Source organism: Papio anubis, chromosome 1 (assembly GCF_008728515.1).
Source record: "Papio anubis isolate 15944 chromosome 1, Panubis1.0, whole genome shotgun sequence".
NCBI lineage: Eukaryota > Metazoa > Chordata > Mammalia > Primates > Cercopithecidae > Papio > Papio anubis.
In genome coordinates, this window is record NC_044976.1 from 27,273,065 (window position 1) to 27,297,411 (window position 24,347).

The 24,347-nt window shown below is 40.7% G+C and overlaps 1 protein-coding gene and 1 long non-coding RNA gene across 36 annotated transcripts in view; one reads left to right on the top strand and one right to left on the bottom strand.

Moving 5' to 3' along the window:
- The window catches only part of EPB41 (erythrocyte membrane protein band 4.1), a 230,613-nt gene that overhangs the window by 29,016 nt on the left and 177,250 nt on the right, over positions 1 to 24,347 (top strand). The gene's annotated exons all lie outside the window — the stretch shown is intronic.
- LOC103882995 lies at positions 11,783 to 20,727 on the bottom strand. Of its 2 annotated transcripts, none has more exons than XR_001902743.1 (3): positions 20,712 to 20,727; positions 12,523 to 12,633; positions 11,783 to 11,919 (listed from the first exon to the last, which is right to left on the bottom strand). It is a non-coding gene; the product is annotated as an uncharacterized LOC103882995 (long non-coding RNA). The 2 variants fall into 2 exon arrangements; XR_645021.4 differs by lacking the exon at positions 20,712 to 20,727 and adding an exon at positions 13,168 to 13,254.

The following is a 24,347-nucleotide window of genomic DNA, read 5'->3' on the forward strand; positions in this document are numbered from 1 at the left end:
CTCATTAGGAGATAGTTTTTTTCTTTCTTTTTTTTTTTAGATGCTTTTTTTTTTTTTTTTTTTTAAGTAGTCTGGGTGATTTCACAGCTGCTATTTTGTTCCCTTCTGTTTTTAGGGAAAATGGCAAGAAATGGTTGTGTCTTGTGTCTTGGGTATTATTATAGTGGATTTAGACTCTCTTGAGGATGTACTGTAGTCAATGCTGTTGCTCATTGTTGTTTTCTGTATTCTCAGTCCTGGCAAACATGTTAATTGATTAGATCCCTTTAACTAAAAGCAGGATACATAGCCTGTATATGTTTCTTCTCGTCCCAATTTTGTTAATGTAGCACTAACTCGTACTTTTTGTGGAAACTTGTTGTGTACTCTTCATTTCCCTTTTCTGCAAATTGAAAGTGTAATCAGTTCTTCGCCAGTTGTAAAATTTTTGGTTTGGGGTGTTATTAATATAATCCATGTAGCATACGTGCTATCTGGCACACAGTAAGCACTCAATAAATGGCAGATTAAAAAATAGATGGAATAACTGAACATCAGATTGCCTTAGAATCAAAGTGGTTAATTCCATGTGTTTTCTATAAGAAGCTTATAATTAAGGTAAAGATAGATATTATTCATACACCTGGGGAAACAAGTACAGTGATCTTTGCCTCTATTAAAAATGAACTCAGTCGGGCACGGTGGCTCACGCCTGTAATCCCAGCACTTTGGGAGGCCAAGGCGGGTGGATCACTTGAGGTCAGGAGTTCGAGACTAGCCTGGCCAGCATGGTGAAACCCCATCTGTACTAAAAATGCAAAAAAAGTAGCTGGGTGTGATGGCATGTGCCTGTAATCCCAGCTACTCAGGAGGCGGAGGCAGGAGAATCGCTTGAACCTGGGAGGCGGAGGTTGCAGTGAGCCAAGATTGCACCACTGCACTTCAGCCTGGGCAACAGAGCAAAACTGTCTCAAAAAAAGGTGAACTCATTGTTGAACATAAGTTCAGAGTGCCAACCTAAGTTCAGAGTGCCAACCTTCTGATTCCTCTTCTACCAACAAAACTACACATTTTTCCTTGTATGTTTGAATTCAGGCTTAGAAATAAATGTTTTTAATCTGTAGGTTTTACCAAAATTCTCCCAACAATTTTTTTCTTTTTTTTAAACAGGGTCTCATTCTGTCACCCAGGCTGGAGTGCAGTGGTGTGATCAAGGCTCACTGCAGCCTTGAACTCCTGGGCTCAAGTGATCCTCCTGCCTCAGCCTCCCTAGTAGCTGGGACTACAGGCGTGTGCCCCCATGCTTGGCTAATTTCTTTTTGTTTTTTTGTAGAGACAGTCTCACTATGTTGCCTAGGCTGGTCTTGAATTCCTGGGCTCAAGGGATCCTCCTGCCTGGGCCTCCCAAAGTGCTGGGATTACAGATGTGAGCCACCTCACCCGGCCTCTCCCAACATTTAATTGTTTTATACCAAATGTCTTGTAAGTTCTTACGCAATATGGCTACAATCTACCTTTCCACCTTTATTCTCCTTTTCTTTGTATTGTCCAACCAAATAGAACTACTCTGTAATAACCCTTGCTTTGATATCTCTGTGTGGGTTTATTTATTTATTTATTTTGAATCTTACTCTGTCACAAAGGCTGGCTGCAGTGGCGCCATCTCAGCTCACTGCAACCTCCACCTCCTGGGTTTAAGCAATTCTCCTGGCTGAGGCTCCCAAGTAGCTGGGATTACAGGCACTTGCCATCATGCCCACCTAACTTTTGTATTTTTAGTAGAGACGGGGTTTCACCATATTGGTCAGGCTGGTCTTGAACTCCTGCCCTCAAATGATCCACCCGCCTCGGCTTCCCAAAATACTGGGATTACAGGCATGAGCCACTGTGCCCAGCCCTGTATACATATGTTTTTAGAGACAGGGGTTTTACCTCGTTGCCCAAGCTGGAGGGCAGTGGCATGATCCTGGCTCACTGCCGTCTTGAATTCCTGGGTTCGAGTGGTTCTCCCACCTCAGCCTCCCGAGCAGCTGAGACTACAGACATGCACTACGCCCAGCCTTTTTTTTTTTTTTTAAACACGGGGTCCGCTATGTTGCCCAGGCTGGTCTCAAACTGCTGGTCTCAAACTCCTGAGCTCAAATGATCATCTCACCTCTGCTTCCAAAAGTGCTGGGATTACAGACATGAGCCACTGTGCCCAGCCTAGTCTGTATTACAGACATGAGCCACCATGCCTTGTGTGTAATTTTTGGTGTGAATGATAGGGTTTGCTCACACTGCTTTTTTAAATGTAGTAATCCAATTTAAATATTGCTAATCTGATTTCATAACTTTAGAATATCAGTGGCCATCAGGGGCTGAGTTTGGTTCTGAAATCAAGAGGAGCATACATGTAGACCACAGTTTGTTTCCTTGTTATCTAAGAGGCAGGACAGCGTAAGTGTTGTCAGTGTATTTTTGTTTTTCTTGTCTTTTCTGTCTCAGCCTCCTGAGTAGCTGGGACTACAGGGGCGCACCACCACACCCAGCTAAATTTTTGTATTTTTAGTAGAGACGAGGTTTCACCATGTTGGCCGTGATGGTCTCTGTCTCTTGACCTCGTGAGCTGCCCACTTCGGCCTCCCAAAGTGCTGGGATTACAGGCGTGAACCACCATACCCAGCCAGTGGTCTGTATTTTTCTGAGTTTCATCAAGTTTGTGTTTGGTTAAATGCATATTCAGGTGTGGATTCATTGCTACCTCTAAATTTGATTTTTTTCTTTAATTGCTTGAACATGGAACACTTTAGTTTGTGAGCTAAACAACAATAATTCCAATAACTTTTCTTATGAATAACTTTGTTTTTTTCCTCTAAATAAAGCCTCCAAAGATGGCCTCTGAATTAATCAGTTATGGGCCTTATTTGTGTAAAGGATCCAAAATTATTAAAAAGTAATTGCTAGCTAGGTGCAGTGGCTTATGCTTGTAATCCCAGCACTTTGGGAGGCTGAAGCCCACGGATAGCTCGAGCCTTCGAGTTTGAGACCACTGCATTCCAGCCTGGGCAACAGAGTGAAATTCTGTCTCAAAGAGATAAAAGAAAATAATTGCTTGATTGCATTTATCATAGCATTTAGTTAGAGGAGAGGAGAGACAGATGCCAAATGTGTGTGATTTTTTGTTGTTCATTTAAGTTTCTTGGTATGTCACTGGTGGCTTTTACTGTGTGTCCTTTTTAAGAGTGGGTTCCTGGTGTGTTTAGTAAAATGCAATATAACAAATACTCTGGAGTGCACACTGGGTTAGACTAGTATTTTGATTTACTCTGCTGCTATTTAATGAGTACATAAAGAGAAAGATAAAGAAAAATGCTGTAGCAGTGAGGAGTACTCTGAACTTGGAGGTGTTAGAAAGGAGAACTTTGATATTTTATGTTGAGTGGTGATCTCATTTAGAACTACCCACCTTACTGACACTTCGCTTCAAATATGGGTTTTCGGAAAATCCGATTATGATGAAAGTCTGTTTATACTTATTTTGCCGATTATTTTTATTTAAATGGGATTGTATCCACTTAAAATATTTGAAAATAAATTGGCTAGCTCTTTGAACTTTGGAGAACAGCAGCCAGTATAATTCAAGGAGTGGCTTGAAGAGACTTTAATATTCCCTATCTGCTAACTTCGTCAGCTTTCCACTAAGTCACCGTAAGTAAATATGCAATCTAGGTAGGAACTGAGAGCTTGATATCCAAATATTCTGTCTCTCCTTCCAGTCAAATTGCTATCCTTAAAAGTCCTTTCTTTTTTTTTTTCAAGGCAGGGTCTTGCTCTGTTGCCTAGGCTGGAATGCAATGGCATGATCTCAGTTCACTGCAACTTCTGCTTCCCGGATTCAAGCGATTCTTCCACCTCAGCCTCCCGAGTAGCTGGGACTACAGGCATGCACCAGCATGCCTGGCTAAATTTTGCATTCTTTGGTAGAGACGGGGTTTCACCATGTTGGCCAGGCTGATCTGGAACTCCTGATCTCAAGTGATCCACCTGCCTCAGCCTCCCAGAGTGCTGGGATTACAGGCATGAGCCACAGCATCCAGCCCCAAAGTCCTTTCTATATAGAAATTCCAGAGACATTCTGGCATCATGCTTTTAAATTATTTACTGTTTTATTATTTTTATCATTTTATTATTGCAATTAAGAGCAGTTCTTTTTTTTTCTGATACAGAGTTTTGCTCTTGTTGCCCAGGCTGAAGTGCAATGGTGCGGTCTCGGCTAACCGCAACCTCCACCACCCAGGTTCACGCGATTCTCCTGCCTCAGCCTGCCTAGTAGCTGGGATTACAGGCATGTGCCACCATGCCTGACTAATTTTGTATTTTTAGTAGAGACGGGGTTTCTCCATGCTGGTCAGGCTGGTCTTGAACTCCCGACCTCAGGTGATCTGCCTGCCTTGGCCTCCCAAAGTGCTGGGATTACAGGCATGAGCCACCGTGCCCGACCAAGAGCAGTTCTCTTTTTTGCGAGTTATCTCTTATCCCCAAATTAAATCTATGTGGATTAAACTGTGATGGTTTATTGAATTGCTGCTCTTCCTCTTCTGTAGCTGACGACTCTTTGGGTCAGTTCCACCCAATTAATCTAGGCCCTCGACTCTCAGGGTGATCTCTACTTGTAGAGATTAAAATTGTTTCTAAGCTGAGTAGAGTAGAGCTTGGGTAAGGTTAAAGAAATCTTGGCAGGGTGGGTAGGAAGGGGCAAGATTATCTGTCTGATGGAATGGATAAGAAATATGACTGTAAGTTTATATTGATAAATTAGATTGGAATAGGCAATAGATGCTCTATTAAGATTATTTTCTATTATCTAATTCTATATTCAATAATTCTATTCTGTTATCTAGTATCTATTAATAGAGACAGGAACACCTCCATTTTTTTTGGAAATAGGTGGAGATAATCAAATAAGATTGGATATAATCTATACTCCTGTAGTTAATTGTTATTTATAGATGCAGCCTGATTCCATCCTCCACAAAGGTCACCCTAATGCAGATCAGCTTTCGGTAGGCCCTCTATTTGTTTGAATCCTAGCACTGGACACAACATAGATTGAGGTTTTGGTACTTTCTACATTAATATTCACTCAGAAAACTTTTGCCCATGCATTATATTTGTTATAATATCTGCATGAAACCATAAAAAAGTTACGATAGAAAAGTTTCGAGTGAGAAACTCCCAGTGATTTAACTATATTAAAGCATAGGATTATTTTATTTTTATTTATTTATTAATTTTATGAGACAGGGTCTTACTCCCATCACCCAGGCTGGAGTGCAGTGGTGTGATCATGGCTCACTGCAGCATCAGCTTCCCAGGCTCAGGTGATCTTCCCACCTCAGCCTCCTGAGTAGCTGGAGCTACAGGCTCCACACCTGGCTAATGTTTTATATTTTTAGAGACTGGGTTTTGCCATCTTGACCAGACTAGTCTTGAACTCCTAGGCTCAAGAAATCTGCCTGTCTTGGCTTCCCAAAGTGCTGGGATTACAGGTGTGAGCCATGGCGCCTGGCCTATTTTAATTTTTAAAAATTTATATGGGAGGCTCTCTATGTTGCTGAGGTTGCTGTTGAACCCCTGGGCCCAAGTGATCCTCCTGTCTCAGTCACCCAAATAGCTGGGACTACAGGTGTGTGCCATCACATCTAGCTAATAGAGTTATTTTGAATTGGTTAAATTTAAGCCTGTAAACCATAAGTATAATATAAATGTATATTTTTGGTGATTTACGAATACATAGTATTAGGCCAAGGTTTAGTTGTGATTGACACACAGCTATTAGTACTTACATATATTCTTAAGTAATCCTATTAAATCATTTTAACACAATGGGATCTTAATGGCATATCTTTAAACATATCTTATAAAGAAATGCTGCCTTAACTTAGATGCCAAGCACGTATTTTAATTTACCAATTAGAAGTTCTACATGTATTCAAGTGAATAGTGTTTCACCTTAATAATACATTTCACACAGATTGTTGAAATTCATCCCATTCCCCCCCTTCCCTCCCCAGTTTTTGGCCATATGGACACAGGCAGGACTCTCAAGAGTGCCAAGGATTTAAGCCCTCAAATTTTACCTGCCAACCATTTCAGCATGCAATAGGGACACATGGAAGGCAGCTTAAAGTAAAGGCTTTTAAAAATTTTTTGCTACCACCCACTTGCTGTTTCTTGCCCTTTTCTCTTTTTTTAATGATTCAGAGGATCGACACTGTTGCCAGCTTACTACCTGCAGTCTTTCTAATCTTGATGGTATTATGTAATTATATAAACCTTTTGCATGGTGTCATATGATATTGTATATATGTCTTCCTACACATGTGTCTTTAGAGTAATTTCTTTCCATCTGGTGTTGAAAATGAGCTCTTTGTGAGGTTATTTTTAAATCTTCAAGCTTTCTGGCATCCTCAACACTTGAAATAACACAATTGCTTTTGGAGGCAAGAAAATCCACATAGTATACTTTGTGGTTTTTCCAGTGAAAATGTAAATACTATTTTATTTATAAAATTAATTTATATATATATATATATATATTTTTTTTTTGAGATGGAGTCTCTCTGTCACCCAGGCTAGAGTGCAATGGCATGATCTTGGCTCACTGCAACCTCTGCCTCCCGGGTTGAAGCGATTTTCCTGCCTCAGCCTCCTAAGTAGCTGGGATTACAGGCAGGTGCCACCACGCCCAGCTAATTTTTGTATTTTTAGTAGACATGGGGTTTCACCGTGTTGGTCAGGATGGTCTTGAACTCCTAATCTCGTGATCTGCCTGCCTTGGCCTCCCAAAGTGATGGGATTACAGGCGTGAGCCACCATGCCTGGCCTATAAAATTATATTTTATATTTAGATAGTCTCCAGATAATTGTGTTAGGTTGGAAATAGTTGTTGCCAAGTAAATAAAGTAAAGGAGAGCTACTTAAGGGAAAGGAGACCAAGAATAAGAAACCTGGTAGAGAAAAGAGGTTTTAAAGATATCTTCTTCTCTGAAGATTTATTGTTATCTTCTTATCCTCTGTCTCATTCTGTTGCCCAGGCTGGAGTGCAGTGGGGCAATCATGGCTCACTCTAACCTTGAACTCTTGGGCACAAGCAGTCCTCCCACCTCAGCCTTCTGAGTATCTGGGACTACAGGTACATGCCACCATGCCCCACCAATTTTAAAAACTTTTCTTAGAGGCAGGAATTTTTTTTTTTTTTTGTGATGGAGTCTTACTCTGTTGCTCAGGCTAGAGCTATCTCAGCTCACTGCAACCTCTGCCTCCTGGGTTCAAGCAATTCTTCTGCCTCAGCCTCCCCAAGTACCTGGGACTACAGGTGTGTGCCACCATGCTCGGCTAATTTTTGTATTTTTTAGTAGAGTCGGGGTTTCACCATATTGGCCAGGCTGGTCTCGAACTCCTGACTTCATGATCCACCCACCTCGGCCTCCCAAAATGCTGGGATTACAGGTGTGAGCCACTGTGCCCAGCCTGAGACGATCTTACAATGTTGCCCAGCCTGGTCTCAAGAGATCCTCCTGACTTGGCCTCACAAAGTGTTGGGATTATAGGTGTGAGCCAACACACTTGGCCGTGATGCACTGTTTGATTCTGATAATCGGGTATGTGTAATTAGCCTTAAAACCTTTTTCTTTCTTTCTTTCTTTCTTTCTTTTTTTTTTTTTTTGAGACGGTGTCTCACTCTGTCACCCAGGCTGGAGTGCAGTGATGGGATCTTGGCTCAGTGCAATCTCCACCTGCCGGATTCAAGTGATTCTCCTGCCTCAGCCTCCCAAGTAGCTGGGATTACAGGCGTGTGCCACCACACCCGGCTAATTTTTGTATTTTAGTAGAGACAGGGTTTCACTGTGTTGGCCAGGCTGGTCTCGAACTCCTGACCTCAGGTGATCTACCTGCCTCGGCCTACCAAAGCGCTGGGATTAGAGGTGTGAGCCACCGCACTTGGCAACCCTTTTATTTCTTAACAGTAGATTGATATATCCTCTAGCTTACTAAGTAACCTTTGAATTTTTATTATTTCTTTAATTATAATATAAAAAGCTGATCTTTTATTAAGTGCCATTCCATCTCCTAAAGATGATGCCTATAATGATTAAATAGTAAAGGTCAGAGTCATCTACTTAGCAAGATTTACCCAATAAGTCTTTTTTTCTCCAGATGCCATTTTTTTGACTTATCCTTGCTAGTTGTATTATCTCTGACCATTAATGAACACTGATCAACAAGAAATGTTCAGTATTTCATGTATTCTCTCTGATATTTTGTAAGATCAAAAAGATTAGCATTGGGATGAATAATTGCATAATGATCATAGAATCATATTTAAATAAATATACTAAATAATATATAACTAAAGGGCAAGTTTTTTTGTTTTTTTAAAAAATTTTTTATTATGCGTACTGTAGTAGGCAGCCTTTATTATGGCCCCCAATTTTCTCTGCCTCCTAGTATGCATACCCTTAGTGTAATTTCCTCCCCTTGAGTGGGGGCTAGTGAATAGAATACAGCAAAAGTGATGGAATGTCACTTCTAAGATTAGGTTATAAAATACTGTGGCTTCTCTCTTGGGATTCTGGCTCTCTCCCTCTCCCTGGGACCACTAGCTACCATATCCTGAGAACACTCAGGCAGCCTGTAGAGATGTCCATGTGGTAAAAAATGAGGTCTGTCAGTAAGCTTGGATGCAGATCTTTGGTGTGAGTGATCTTGGAAGCAGATTCTCCAGGCAGAGTTGAGCCTTGAGATGAATGCAAATGCAGTAGACAGCTTTACTACAGCTTCATGAAAACCCCTGGCCGGGTACGTGGCTCACGCCTGTAATCCCAGTACTTTGGGAGGCCAAGGTGGGTGGATCACCTGAGGTCAGGAATTCGAGACCTGTCTTGCCAACATGGCGAAACCCTGTCTCTACTAAAAATACATAAGTTAGCTGGGTATGGTGTTGCGCACCTGTAGTCCCAGCATACTTGGGAGGCTGAGGCAGGATAATGGCTTGATCCTGAGAGGCGGAGGTTTAGTGAGCTAAGATTGTGCCACTGCACTCCGGCTCTGGGTGACAGAGTGAGACTACATCTCAGGAAAAAAAAAAAAAAAGACCCCAAGCCAAAGTCACCTAGCTGAGTCATGCCTGGATTCTTCATCCACAGAAACTGTGCACTAATAAATGCTTGTTGTTTTAAGCCACCATGTTTTGGGGGGTAATTTACTATATAGTAATAGATAACTAAAACATCTACCACTTATTTATGTAATAAATACTTACTGATTGTTCACTATTTAGAAGGCACTATCATAAGTACATTGGGACATAGCAGTGAATAAATTAGAGGTGTCTGTTCTTGTGCAGCTTATTTCTTTTTCTGGGACGGGTTCCTTCTCTATTGCCCAGGTGTGGTCACAGCTCACTGCAGCCTCAACCTCCTGGGCTCAGCAGTCCTCCCACCTCAGCCTCCTGAGGAGCTGAGACTACAGGCACACACCACTATGCCTGGCTAATTTTTTTTTTTTTTTTTTTGAGATGGAGTCTCGCTCTGTCGTCCAGGCTGGAGTGCAGTAGCGTGATCTCGGCTCACTGCAACCTCTGTCTCCTGAGTTCAAGCGATTCTCCTGCCTCAGCCTTCTGAGTAGCTGAGACTACAAGCACTCACCACCATGCCCGGCTCATTTTTGTAGTTTTAGTAGAGGCAGGGTTTCACCATATTGGCCAGGCTGGTCTTGAACTCCTGACCTTGTGATCCGCCCACTGTGGTCTCTCAAAGTGCTGGGATTACAGGCATGAGCCACTGCGCCTGGCCATCCTGGCTAATTTTTAAATGAAATTTTTTGTAGGAATGGGGTCTCCATATGTTGCCCATTCTGGTTTTGAACTCCTGGGCTCAAGTAATCTCTTGCCTTGGCCTCCCAAAGTGCTGGGATTATAGATATGAGCTACCACATCCAGCCTGGAGCTTACATTTTAGTGGTAGAGGATAAATAATAAATGTATAAATCGGTGATAGAACATAAGACATCAGATTTTAGTGAGGATCAGGGAAAGTAGAACGGAAGACAATGAGGCAGGTGGGGTATACATTTTAGATAAGGGTGATATTTCTGATAAGGTGACATTGGAGCAGAGTCCTAAATGGAGTAAGACAGTGAGTTGTACAGGTATCTGGGGAAGAGTATCCCAGGCAGAAGAACAAAACGCACAAAAGTTAAGTGGGTTTGGTGTGTATGAGAAACATTGATCCAGCATGTTGGGTCAAAATGATCTAGGGAAAAGTAGTAGGAGTTTAATTCAGAGAGGTCATAGGTAGGAGAAGGAGCAAATCATTGTAGTGCCTTATCGACTGTGTTGATGACTTCGCATTTTATTCGGAGACAGGAGTTCTTGGGAGGATTTTGAGCAGAGGAAAGACACGATCCTTCATTTAATACATATTAAGGGAGCAGGACTCTGTGTTTTATATGTAATCACAAAAATATGAAAGATGGGGTTCATGCCTGTAATCCCAGCATTTTGGGAGGCCGATGTGGGAGGCTGCTTGAGCCCAGGAGTTTGAGACCAGCCTGGGCAACATAGCGAGTCCCTCGTCTCAAAAAAAAATTATATTCCAGACGTGGTGGCTCATGCCTGTAATCCCAGCACTTTGGGAGGCTGAGGCAGGTGGATCACCTGAGGTCAGAAGTTCGAGGCCAGCCTGGCCAAACATGGTGAAATCCCATCTCTACTAAAAAAAAAAATGCAAAAATTACAATTCAAGATGAGATTTGGGTGGGGATACAGAGCCAAACCATATCACCTCACTTCTAATCATTCTGTAATATAGGTATGATACAAATACATATCTTTTAAGGTTGTTTTGATGATTAAATGGCTTAATATATGAAATACTTAGAACAGTGCCCAGCACCGAATAAATGTTACCCATTGTTATTTTTGCATTTAATCTTCATCACAGCTGTTTGGAGTAGGTATTAACCTAGCCAAAAGTTCAGTAACGTGTCCAAAGTTACACAACTAGCAAGTGAAAATTCGCTTCAAACCCAGTATTTTTTACAATTATACCTTTACTTTTGTCCATGAGTGGGTGGGGAAGGAGAGATTTGGATCTTCTTCTGTCAAAGCCAATGATTTCTTACTAATTGTGATCTTGTGAAAGTACTTTTCAACACTTCAGTTTCTTCTGTAGAATAAGCATAATACATTGCAGAGAACCTATAGAATAATAAAAACAAACCTTGTAGTGTGCCTGTCAGAGGTCCTCAATAAATGTTAGCTCCCTTTTCCCTTTGATAAAATCTGACCTCATGGAGATGGGAGAGACTAATCTTCCATTGAGAATAATTTTTACATCTTGACTTATGCATTTTTCTACTTAAATTGGATATGTCTAATGATTATTATATATAAACATATGTAATATAGCTGCACCTGGTTTTGTCTAGTGGTGATCTTTGGATTTGATCCAGACTTACACTGTAACATTTTTATGCCTGAGTATTCTAAAGACTCATTTCATAGCAAGTCTGGCTTCAGAGCTTTATTTCCGGTTGGGTAGAACACAGTCATGTGGTTGATGTCTCCATTGTTGCTTTTATCTTTTGCAGCAGATGTGAAAGTAAACATACAAGGTTGAAAAACAGGAAGGGGTTTGAGTTGGGAGGGTGTTTTTGAAAGGGGAACTTGTATACAAGTGACCTGCAATCTGAAGTGTAGCTTTTAGCAGTTACAGAAAGATATACCTTATTGTCTTAAAGTAAATAAAATGGCAAGTGATTTTGCAGTTTAATGAATTCATGAATTTACATATATTTTTGCTTTTATACATTTTGGAGACGTGCATACTGTGTTCCTCTTTTTGATTGAAACCGAGAACTGATGAATTCACCCCAATTCTGGGTTCTTTTTACCTGTGAAAAAAAATTTTCAATAAGGAAACATGGAGTTTTTTTGTTGTTGGTGTTGGATATCTGTTCTAATATCATTATATTTGGACTTCCTCAAAAGCCAAAACATAAGACCACATTTTTCTACTTGGCTCTATGATCCTTATTCCTAAGGAAGGGAATTAACACATACTGAATGCTAGCTATGCATCAGATATTACTCTCCATATATACTAATTAATTTAAATATTTCTCTCTTTTACATCCAATCTACAATGAGTTTTTATTGCTTTGATGAAATCCCTCCCTCCCCCTTCTTTCCTCTCGTCTCTTCCTTTCTCCTTCTCCTCTTAAATGATTCTCTGGCTGAACAATTTTCTATTAATAGTATATTTGGGAGGCAGTATGATGTAACAAAGGATATGGGATTTGGAGTCAGACCTGGATTTACAGTAAGGTTTTGTTTTTGATAGGGAAAAACTGCTTTCTATCTCAATAAATAAAAGCCAGGGTCCCACAGAGCTGGCTTTAGAAGGAGATTCTGAGCATGGGGTGGAGTAATTGGGGCTCACAGCAAGGACTTTTGTTCCTAAAGATTCACTTTCCCCTGGGGAATCCCTTGCTGACCTCAGAGGTGCTGCTTTCTTTTAATTTTCTGCCCCAGAGGAGAGTCTTCTCTTAATACTCCTGCAGAACACAGCTGAGACCAGGCTGTAACATCTGGTATGTTACCAAAGGCTCAAGGATGAAAAAGGGAAATAAGTACAGAGTTACTAGTATGCTTCTGTAATATCTGGCTCACAAGATAAAACACACACCCCTGTAATTTGTGGTCTTCTAGTGGGATACCTCCCTTACTTGACTCACAACACATGTGTTTTCTAGTGGCAGAAGCCGTCTTTACCTCTGCTACTTGGGAGTGCCTCCAGCATATCCAGATTTCTCTAAATACAGAGAAGGTCCAGAAGAAAAAAAAAAGTCTTTATCTTACCAGCCTGTGATTATATCTGATACAGGCCCCACTTTCATGTGATCAACACCAGGTCTATATAACCCTTAGGGGAGACCACAGTTACCCACAGAATGTCTAATTACCATTCACAGAAGAGAAACACAAACAGTACAGGGGTGTTAGTGTAGTGGTAGGGAGGCCTTCCTTTTACCGTTTGCCACAGATCATATAATCTCTGATTATAGCTCCATAACTTGGAACAAAATAGCTCTCAATAAATACTCCCTTCCGGTTCTTCTAATCTTAAGGCCATTTGATACCTGAGAAAACCACTGTTTAGTTTGTTGCAGTTTTATTTCTGAGAGTTTTGTTTGAGGAGATTCTAGTACTTAATCAGGTCCCAAGTTAGGTTGAGGAAAGTGGTGATAAAGGTAGGTTGGTGTGATCAAGATGGAACACCTGGTGCCTAGAGCAGGCTGAGTTTAAATGTTAAAGGGGGTGTCCTTTGTAACATATAACATTAATTATGGAATAACTAGGTTACTGATTCAAGGTTCTTGGAATTGTTTCTAAGGAACAGTGCAATACAGTCATAAATGTGCAATGGAGTCATAAATGTGGTTTAGAATCCTGGCTGTGGTACTGACCGCTGCGTGTCTTTATGCAAGTTACACATTCTCCCTGCTTCTCAGTTTATCTGTTAAATTTGTATAACATTTAACATGATATACCTACCTTTTAGAACTGCTGAAATGATCAAAATAATATGTAATATGCTTAACATAGTACCTGTCTTATAATGTGCTCTTAATGAATGGGAACTAATTATTATTTTAAATGATGTTCCTTCTTTTTTTTGAGATTGAGTCTCACTCTGTCACCCAGGCTGGGGTGCAGTGGCTCAATCTTGGCTCACTGTAACCTCCGCCTCCCAGGTTCAAGCAATCCTCCTGCCTCAGACCCCCTAGTAGCTGGGATTATAGGCACATGCCACCATGCCCCGCTAATTTTTGTATTTTTAGTAGAGACCGGGTTTCACCATGTTGGCCAGGCTGGTCTCCAACTCCTGACCACAGGTGATCCACCCAACTCGGCCTCCTGAAGTATTGGGATTACAGGCGTGAGCCACGGCGCCCAGTCCCTGAACCCTTTTTTATTATGTTCTCACTGTTTAGCTGTATTCCTTCTTGCTAAAGTAGACAATGTCATTGCAAATCAATCTCTGTTTTTCTTTTTTTTTTTTTTTTGAGACGGAGTGTCGTTCTGTCGCCCAGGCTGGAGTGCAGTGGCCGGATCTCAGCTCACTGCAAGCTCCGCCTCCCGGGTTTACGCCATTCTCCTGTCTCAGCCTCCCGAGTAGCTGGGACTACAGGCGCCCACCACCTCGCCCGGCTAATTTTTTGTATTTTTTTTAGTAGACACGGGGTTTCACCCGTGTTAGCCAGGATGGTCTCGATCTCCTGACCTCGTGATCCGCCCGTCTCGGCCTCCCAAAGTGCTGGGATTACAGGCATGAGCCACTGCGCCCGGCCAATGACTGTAATATTTTCGATAGAGACAGCACAAAGATAATTCAGTCTTCCTTTTAGCTTGGTGGCCTTGGCAGGGGCCAGTACAAGTGAGGGCCCTGAGTTTAAGTTTATTTTAACAGTAAATCTACTTCTGCATAGTAAGTAATCTTAAGAGATGAACCAAGAGTTTGTAATATGCCTAGTCTCTATTTTAAGCATTTATTGCAATTGTTTGGTTGTTATAAGTTGCTTCATGTGAATCATTTTCTTGGATTTAATGTTCAACTAGAAACTTGTAGTTTTTTTTTTTTTTAGACAGTCTTGCTCTGTTTCCCAGGCTGGAGTGCAGTGGCACTATTTTGGCTCACTGCAACCTCTGCCTCCCGAATTCAAGTGATTCTCCTGCCTCAGCCTCCTGAGTAGCAGGGATTACAGGTGGGTGCCACCACACCTGGCTAATTTTTGTATTTTTAGTAGAGATGGAGTTTCGCCATGTTGGCCAGGCTGATCTCTAACTCTTGACCTCAGGTGATCCACCCTCCTTGGCCTCCCAAAGTGCTGGGATTCCAGGCATGAGCCATCGTGCCTGGCCTGTATATTTTTATATCTTTTCTTCCAGGAACCAAAGCTGCTGCTGCTGCTTTTTTTTTTTTTCACACTTCCCTTCCTACCTCCCTTAAAAAAAAGCAGATATCTTTTTTTCCCAAATAATTCATGTTAGTGTTAATGTGGAGATAAAAAACAGGCCAAACTAGTTGTGTATTTTCAGTCTAAGATCTTTCTCCTCTGTTAAGTTTCAGACTAAATGTTCTCTTTTTTTCAGGCTCTCAGTACATTTTCTCTTCCATGTCAACTCTAATTCTCTTCATCTCTTCTTTTGGTAGTGAAAATCATGTAGAATATTAAAAGACCATATGCTCTGCAAATCACTTAGAAGCAAACTTCCTCCATGAGAGTATGGCCTTAGTATCTGTCATTAATATTATTCGTTGTTTTATTTTTGGGGTAGCTTTCTAGAGGTCAAGTGTTTAAGTAGGACAGAGAAATATGAGAAGTTAGTGACAGAAGAACTAAAGCTTTTTTGCAAGATATTCTTGTTTTACAAAGAAACGTATCGACATTTTGTTAGATTTTTAAATACCTCAGTTGACAGTTTAAATGTTGAGAGCACAATACTGTTAGTATTGTGAACATATTTGAGTTGAATATATTTGGTATATTTAGTTTGTATATTTAATTAATTAATTAATTAATTTTTTTGAGATGCAGTCTTGCCCTGTCGCCCAGGCTGGAGTGCAGTGGCGCGATCTTGGCTCACTGCGAGCTCTGCGTCCCAGGTTCACGCCATTCTCCTGCCTCAGCCTACCAACTAGCTGGGACTACAGGCACCTGCCACCACGTCTGGCTAATTTTTTGTAGAGACGGGGTTTTACCGTGTTAGCCAGGATGGTCTTGATCTCCTGACCTGGTGATCCGCCCGCCTCGGCCTCCCAAAATGCTGATATTATAGGTATGAGCCACCGCGCCTGGCCATAACTTTTGAATTTTGAAGTCTAATTTAGAGAAAAAATTTTGATTGTTTTTGATGTCATATGTAAGAAATCATTGCCTAAATCAAAATCATGAAAATTTACACCTATCTTTTCTTCTAGGAATTTTATGTTAGCTCTTACCTTCATATATTTGATCCATTTCAAATTAAGTTTTTTATACAATGTGAGACAGGGGTCTGTCTGGATTCACTCACTTGCAGGTGGATGTCCAGTTGTCCCAGCATTATATGTTAAAATGACTTTCCTTTCCTCCATTGAATTGTCTTGGCACCCTTGTTGCAACCAACTGGACATAGATGTATGAGTTTATTTCTGGCCTCTCAGTTCCATTCCATTGATCTACATGTTTATCCTTATGCTGGTACTACATTGTCTTGATTACTGTAAGTTTGTAGTAAGCTTTGAAATTGGTAACTTTGAGTCCTCTAACTGTGATCTTATTTTTCAGCATTATTTTGGCTGTTCTGGCTATCCCTTGTATTTCCATATGAATTTTAGCATCAGTTTTGTCCATTTTTGTGAAAAAGGCAGTTGGGATTTTGATATCGACTGCATTGAATCTGTAGATTTGGGAATATTGCCATCTTAACAATATGAAGTCTTCTAATGTATGAACATGGGATTTTTTCCACTTATTTAGGTCTTCCTTAATTTCTTTCATTGATGGTTTATAGTTTTCAATGCAAGTCTTGTACTTTGTTTAAGTATTTCATTATTTTGCATGCTAAATGGAATTTTTTAAATTTTAATTTTCAGATTATTTATTGCAAATGTATAGAAATACAGTTGATTATTTATTTATTTTTTTTTTTTGAGACAGTATCTGGCTGTATCATCCAGGCTGGAGTGCAGTGGTGTGATTTTTGCTCACTGCAAACTCTGCTTCTTGGACTCAAGGAAACCTCCCACCTCAGCCTCCTGAGTGGCTGGGACCATAGGCATGTGCCACTACACCTGGCTAATTTTACAATTTTTCTTAGAGATTAGGTTTTGCCGTATTGCCCAGGCTGGTCTCAAACTCCTGGGCTCAAGTGCTGGGATTACAGGCATGAGCCACCACAACTGGCCTGATTTTTCATTGTTGATCTTGTATCCTGCAAACTTGGTGAACTTGCTTGTTTAAACTAGTAGTATTTTTTTGTGTGGATTCCTTATAATTTTCTATTTACAAGATTATGTCATCCGCAAATAGGGATAGTTTTACTTTTTCTTTCCAATCTGGATACTTTTTATTTATTTCTTTTCTGGGCCTAATTGCCCTGGCTAGAATAGCCAGTGCAATGTTGAATAGAAGTGGTAAGAGTAGACATTCTAGTCTTATTCCTGATGTTTGGATAAAAACCCTCAGCCTTTCTCTGTATGTTGTTACAGGATGTATTGATGTCAGCTGTGGATTTTTTTTAGACACTTTTTATCAGGTTGAGGAAATTCCTTTCTATTCCTAGTTTGTTAAGTGTTGTTTATCATGAAAGGATGTTGGTATTTTCAAATACTTTTTTTGTGTCTATTGAGATGATCACATGGATTTTGTCCTTTATTCTATTGGTGTGGTGTATTACATTGATTGACTTTTGTATGTTAATCCAATCTTGCATTCCTGGGATAAATTTCATTTGGTCATGGTATATAATCCTTTTTTATAGCCACTGGATTTGGTTTGTTAGTATTTTGTTGAGGGTTTTTGTGTCTATATTTACTTTTTATTTTTATTTTTTTTATTTTTTTGAGACAGCGTCTTAGCTGCCCAGGCTGGAGTGCAGTGGCACAATCTTTGGCTCACTGCAATGACCTTCTCCCGGGTTCAGGCGCTTCTCCTGGCTCAGCCTCCCGAGTAGCTGGGATTACAGGCACTCGTCACCACACCTAGCTAATTTTGTATTTTTAGTAGAGACGGGGTTTCACCATGTTGGCTAGGGTAGTCTAGAACTCCTGACCTCATGTGATCCGCCCACCTCAGCCTCTCAAAGTGCTGGGATTACAGGTATGAGCCATCGCACCCGGCCTAAAGCACTTTTTAAAGATCTTAATATTTTTCTTGTAGTTTTGAATCAGAATGCCCTAGTATCAGTTATCTATTGCTACACAATCACCTCAAAACTTAATGATCTAAAATAATAGCTATTTTATTTTTTATGATTCTGTGAATCAGGATTTTGGGCAGGGCTCTGTGAAAATGACTTATTTCTGATCCATGTGATAGAAACTAGGGCAGCTTATCAGTTTCACGTGGTGTAAGTTACAGTGGCTGGGCTGGAGCTGGAGGATCCAGTATGGCCTTACTTTGATGTCTGGTGCCTCAACTTGGATGCTTTAGTCATCTGGGAGCTGGCTTGAGAAGGCTGGTCCTTATTCATGACTGTAACACTTGATAGGAGGAGTTGTTGGTAGCCATCTTCGTAGCTAAACTACCAGAGCTCTTAAACAAATCGTACATTGGGGAGAAAACTTAAATCTTGATTTTAAATGACTGTTTTGGGCATTACTTTCAGAATAATTATTAGAAGTGCCTTGATTAAACTTAGATAACTAACATTAAAATATATCATACGAAATCAGATAGTAAAGTGTTTCTTGGGAAATGGTTGAAGTAACCAGTTTTGATGTTATGTTTGATAGGTGCAAAAATTAGTATTTCGCCAGGGACGGTGGCGAAATCCCAGCATTTTGGGAGACGGAGGTGGGCGGATCACCTGAGGATGGGAGTTTGAGACCAGGCTGGTCAGCGTGGTGAAACCCCGTCTCTACTAAAAATACAAAAATTAGCCAGGCGTGGTGGCGGGTGCCTGTAACCCAGCTACTCTGGAAGCTTAGGCAGGAGAATCCGTTGAACCTGGGAGGTGGAGGTTGCAGTGAGCCGAGATCGCGCCATTGCACTCCAGCCAGGGCTACAGAGCGAGACTCCATCTCAAAAAGAAAAAAAAAATTAGTATTTCTTGGAAATCAAGTCTGTTGGGGAAACTGTTCTAGACTGGTTGCAATTATATTTAATTTTGAGGTGAGTTATCCTAGTCCTAAGTAGGGAAGCAAAAACAGCCAGAGTTGGGATGTATATTGTGTGACCAAAAGAAAATGTTTACAACTGTCTGACATGTTATATGCCAGAAAATATGCATTAGGATATCCATTGTGGTGTTTGATAAGAAAGTGAAAGCATTGACATTTACTTTTCTTACTGGGGACTTTTCATGTCTGAAACTCTTAATCACCTATTTATTACCTTGAGGTGTAGGGTAGGGAAAGCACATAAAAAAATCACTAGGTGGTGAATTTGGCTTTCAGAACATATTTCACAGTATTAAACAGAATATCACATTATCATCACGTTTAATGTGAAGTCAAATATGAAGAAGGGCCAGGCTCAGTGGCTTATGCCTATAATCCTAGCACTTTGGGAGGCCCAAGTGGGTAGATCACTTGAGCTCAGGAGTTCCAGATTAGCCTCCTGAGACCTGTCTCTACAAAAAAAAAAAAAAAAAAAAAAAAAAAAGCTAGGTATGGTAGTGCTTTCCTGTAGTCCCAGCTGCTCGGGAGACTCAGGTGTGAAGATCGCTCGAGACTGGTAGGTCAAGACTACAGTGAGCTGCGATCGCACCACTGCTCTCCAGCCTGGGTGGCAGAGTGAGACCTCGTCTCAAAAATAATGGGGAAGAATGAGGTGTAAGTCCAACGAGGTATAATAGTTCTAGGCAGGTTTCGTAAGATGAGTATCCTTTGGAAGAAGAAATGTTTTTCTGTGAATTTTGACTGAGTCATAAGAGATATTTGTCAAATGTTACCTAAGCTGTAGTACTAATTTATTAACAGTTTTTCTGCAAAGAAAATCCATAGAAATAAGTGATTTAAAATGCTTTCTCAGGCCAGGCGCAGTGGCTCACGCCTGTAATCCCAACACTTTGGGAGGCCGAGGCGGGCGGATCACCTGAGGTCGGGAGTTCCAGACCAGCCTGACCAACATGGAGAAACCCCATCTCTACTAAAAATACAAAATTAGCAGGGTGTGGTGGCGCATGCCCGTAATCCCAGCTACTGGGGAGGCTAAGGTGGGATAATCGCTTGAACACAGAAGGTGGAGGTTGCGGAGAGCCGAGATGGTGCCATTGCACTCTAGCCTGGGCAACAAGAGTGAAACTCCATCTCAAAAAAAAAAAAAAAAAGCTTTCTCCCCTGACTTTACAAGTACTATGAAGTTTTAGAAAATTTGTGGAGTTGTAGAAAATTTGAACAATAAAGTATAAAGACCAAAACTAAAAATTACCCATAATCCTGTTAATGATAATACTATAAACAATTTGATGTTCCTTCTTTTTTTTGTAAATTTTTTATTTGAAAAAGTACAGAGATAACAAAAACAAAAATGTTTTTCCTATTTTCACAGTCAGCACAGCACTTTTGACACCAGATGTGTGGGGTGGTTTTTCCCACACACTAACCAAGCAATTCTCCAAAGGATACCAGCTGGGAGTCCTATGTAATTCACTTCAATTCTGACACTGTCTACCTGGAGATAGCATCAGATCCCACAGGTTGAGGGCTCAGTCCCACAAGACTGTCTCTCATATCAGCTGCTATTCACAAGACCCAGGTTGTGACCTGTGCTTCTGACCAACTGACTCCAAATTGGGGTTCCCACAACCCCCTCTTTGGGTTCAATCAGTTTCCTAGAAGGGCTTGCAGAACTCAGGGAAACACTTTAATTATGTTTACCCATTTGTTATAAAGAATATTACAAAGAATACAGATGAACAGCCATGTTGAAGAAATGCATAGGGCAAGGTATGGGGGGAAAGGACATGGAGCTACCTTGCCCTCTCTGGGCACACCAACCTCCAGGATCTTACGTGTGTTCAGCAGTCCAGAAGCTTTCTGAACCAGTCCTTTTGATTCTTCATGGAGGCTTCATTATGTCCTGATTGGTTACATCATTGGGCATTGGTGATTAGCTCAACCTAAAGCTCCTTTCCCCTCCCTGGAGATCATGTGGTGATGGCAGCACTGAAAGTTCTATCCCTCTAATCACATGGTTGGTTCCCCTGGCAACCAGCCCCCATCCTAAGGCTATCCTGGAGCCCCAGCCATCACTCAATTCATTAGTATTCACAGAGACACAGCACTTTGGAGATTCCAAGGGTTTTAGGAACTATGTGCCAGGACCAGAGACCAAATACATATTTCTTACTATATCACAATATCACGTGAGGTAATACGGAGCTTTGAGGATTTCATTCCTCTATCTCCACCCCCCCAACGTTTTGATTCCATTGGGAAATCTTACTTTGTTGTTTTAAATTGTAATAGGAATATTAACTCAATTTATTGGAAGAAAAAAGATAAGAAAAAGTTCTTCCCCTACTTATATACCAGGACTGTGGGTTTCAACTCTGGCCAGTGGAACAAGCAAAATATGTTAATTTGGTAAAAATTTCCGTAATAACAGTTCCTTTGATTCTAAGGAAGAAAATAAAGATTTCAAAACTAATCCAGTGAAAAAATGTGTAAAAGATTTGAATAGACATTTCTCAATAGAAGACATACAAATGACAAACAGGCATATGAAAAGGTGCTCAGCATCACTGATCATCAGAGAAATGCAAATCAAAACTACAGTGAGGCTGGGCGCTGTGGCTATGCCTGTAATCCTAGTACTTTGTGAGGCCGAGGTGGGTGGATCACCTTAAGTCAGGAGATCGAGACCCGGCGTGGTGGCACGCACCTGTAGTCCCAGCTACCTGGGAGAGTAGAAGAAATACTTGAACCTGGGAGGTGGAGGCTGCAGTGAGCTGATATCATGCCACTGCACTCCAGCCTGGGTGACAGAGCAAGACTCCACTTCAAAAAAAAAAAAAAAAAAAGAAAAACTACAATGAGAAGCTTATATCCAAGACAAAGGCAATAACAAATGTTGGCAAGGATGTGGACAAAAGGGAACCCTCGTACACTGTTGGTGGGAATGCAAATTAGTGTAACCATTTTGGAGAAGTTTGGAGGTTCCTCAAAAGACTGAATACTGAGCTACCATATGATCTAGTAATCCCACTGCTGGATATATACCCAAAAGAAAGGAAATCAATATATCAGAGATATCTGCACTCCAATGTTTGTTGCAGCACTGTTTACAATAGCTAAGATTTGGAAGCAACCTAAGTGTCCATCAACAGATAAATGGATAAAGAAAATCTACATATACACAATGGAGTACTATTCAACCATAAAAAGAAAGAGACCCTGTTATTTGCAACAATATGGATGGAACTAACTGGAGATCATTAAGTGAAATAAACCAGACACAGGAAAACAAACTTCTCATGTTTTTACTTATTTGTGGGATCTAAAAATTGATCCCACAAATTGAACTCATGGACATAGAGAGAAGGATGGCTACCAGAGGCTGGGAAAGAGTAGTGTGAAGGCCGGGGGCTGGGAGGAGAGGAAGATGAGGATGTTAATTGGTTAAAAGAAAAAAGGAAGAATGAGTAAGACCTACTATCTGATAGCACAATAGGGTGACTATAGTCAATTATAATTGTATATTTAAAAATAACTTAGAGCGTAATTAGATTGTTTGTAACTCAAAAGATAAATGCTTGAGAGGATGGATACCCCATTCTCCATGATGTGCTTGTTTCACATTGCATGCCATATCAAATCATCTCACATACCCCATATATATATGTGCTTACTGTGTACTCACAATAATTTTAAAAAAAGACTCTCAGATCTGTGTGTGTGTGTGTTTTTGTGTGATTCTCCTGCCTCAGACTCTCGAGTAGCTGGGATTACAGGCACGTGCCACCATGCCCAGCTAATTTTTGTATTTAGTAGAGAAGGGGTTTCACCATGTTAGCCGGGCTGGTCTCAAAGTCCCGACCCCAAGTGATCCACCTGCCTCAGCTTCCCAAAGTGCTGGGATTACAGGTACGTGCCACCACGCCCAGCTAATTTTTTGCATTTTTAGTAGAGACAGGGTTTCACCATGTTGCCCAGGCTGGTCTCAAACTCCTGACCTCAAGTGATCCACCCACCTCTGCCTCTGCCTCCCAAACTGCTGGGATTACAGGTGTGAGCCACCACATCCAGCCTTAGATCTGTTTAAGAAGAAAAGAATAGCTAGGAAAAATGCTCTCTCTCTCAAAAAAGGAGATTTTAAAACTAATTTTAAGAATCAGAATATGGCCGGGTGTGGTAGCTCATGCCTGTAATTCGAGCACTTTGGGAGGCTGAGGTGGGAGGATTGCTTGAGCTCAGGAGTTTGAGACCAGCTTGGGCAACGTAGCAAAATCGCGTCTCTAACAAAAATACAAAAAAAGTAGCTGAGCATGGTGGTGTGCGCCTGTAGTTTCACCTACTTGGGGGTCTGAGGTGGGAGGATCACTTGAACCTGGGATGCAGAGGTTGCAGTGAGACCGTGCCATGGCACTCCAGCCTGGGTGACAGAGTGAGATCATGTCTCAAAAAAGAAAAAAAAAAAAGAACCAGAATATAATCCTGTTTATAAATCTTTAAATTTGGAGGTAATACTTTACCATCTAAAATCATTCTTATTAATAATGATATAAACTGAATTATACTGTAATTGTCCTTATTCCAGTGAAGTCTGTGTTGTTACTTGATTAATTATCTGGTGGTAAAAATTACATACAGATAATATGTGTTCCTGAAGAGAAATGAACCTCTGACATAATTCTCCTCCTTTTATTGGGGGGGGGGGTGTTATGTTGATAAAGATGGTGTATATTCTCTTTGTTGATGTCCTTGTCACATAAAGGAGTTCAGTTAATGTTTGTTAATGATAATAACTACTTGGTATCTGTAGTTCAAGTTTTTAAATTGATAATTTTTAAAATGAGCTATGTCACCAACCCCAGATAGTGTTAAATGTGTCTTTTTTTACTGCAAACATAGTGTCACCCTAAGGGAATAAAAAGGAGTTTCGTAACTCTAAAGGAAGGAAGGTATTGTGGAGCAGTGAATATATTAAGTATAAGTGTTTAATATTCTGTTTTAAAATTTTCTTTAAGTTAGAAAATGGGCCAAAGTTAATGGGTTGATGTGGATTGTGAGGCTAATGTCAGAATACTGTATATTAGCCACTGAATATTTATTTCTGTTGTGTATTTTGGTGGGGTTCCTTAGGTAGGTTTGGCAACAAAACTAGAAAATAAATTTCCTTTCAGCGATACAAAATTCTCTTGGGCTAGCTGAATTAGATTGACATTAGTCAAGATTTGCCAGAAACATTGTTATAGTGCTGGTTAATATAGCATGGTTTTGCAGAGTGGCCTCAGACTGCTGTTATACTTGTGAATTAGCCAGAGTGTCCCAACTGTGATAGGAGAGTAGACATTGTATGATGTGTGGGAAATTCATCTTTGAAAAAAGTGAGTTTATGCCTTTCAGATCCATTCTGTGAATGAATGAATATAAGAATGAAAACGCTGC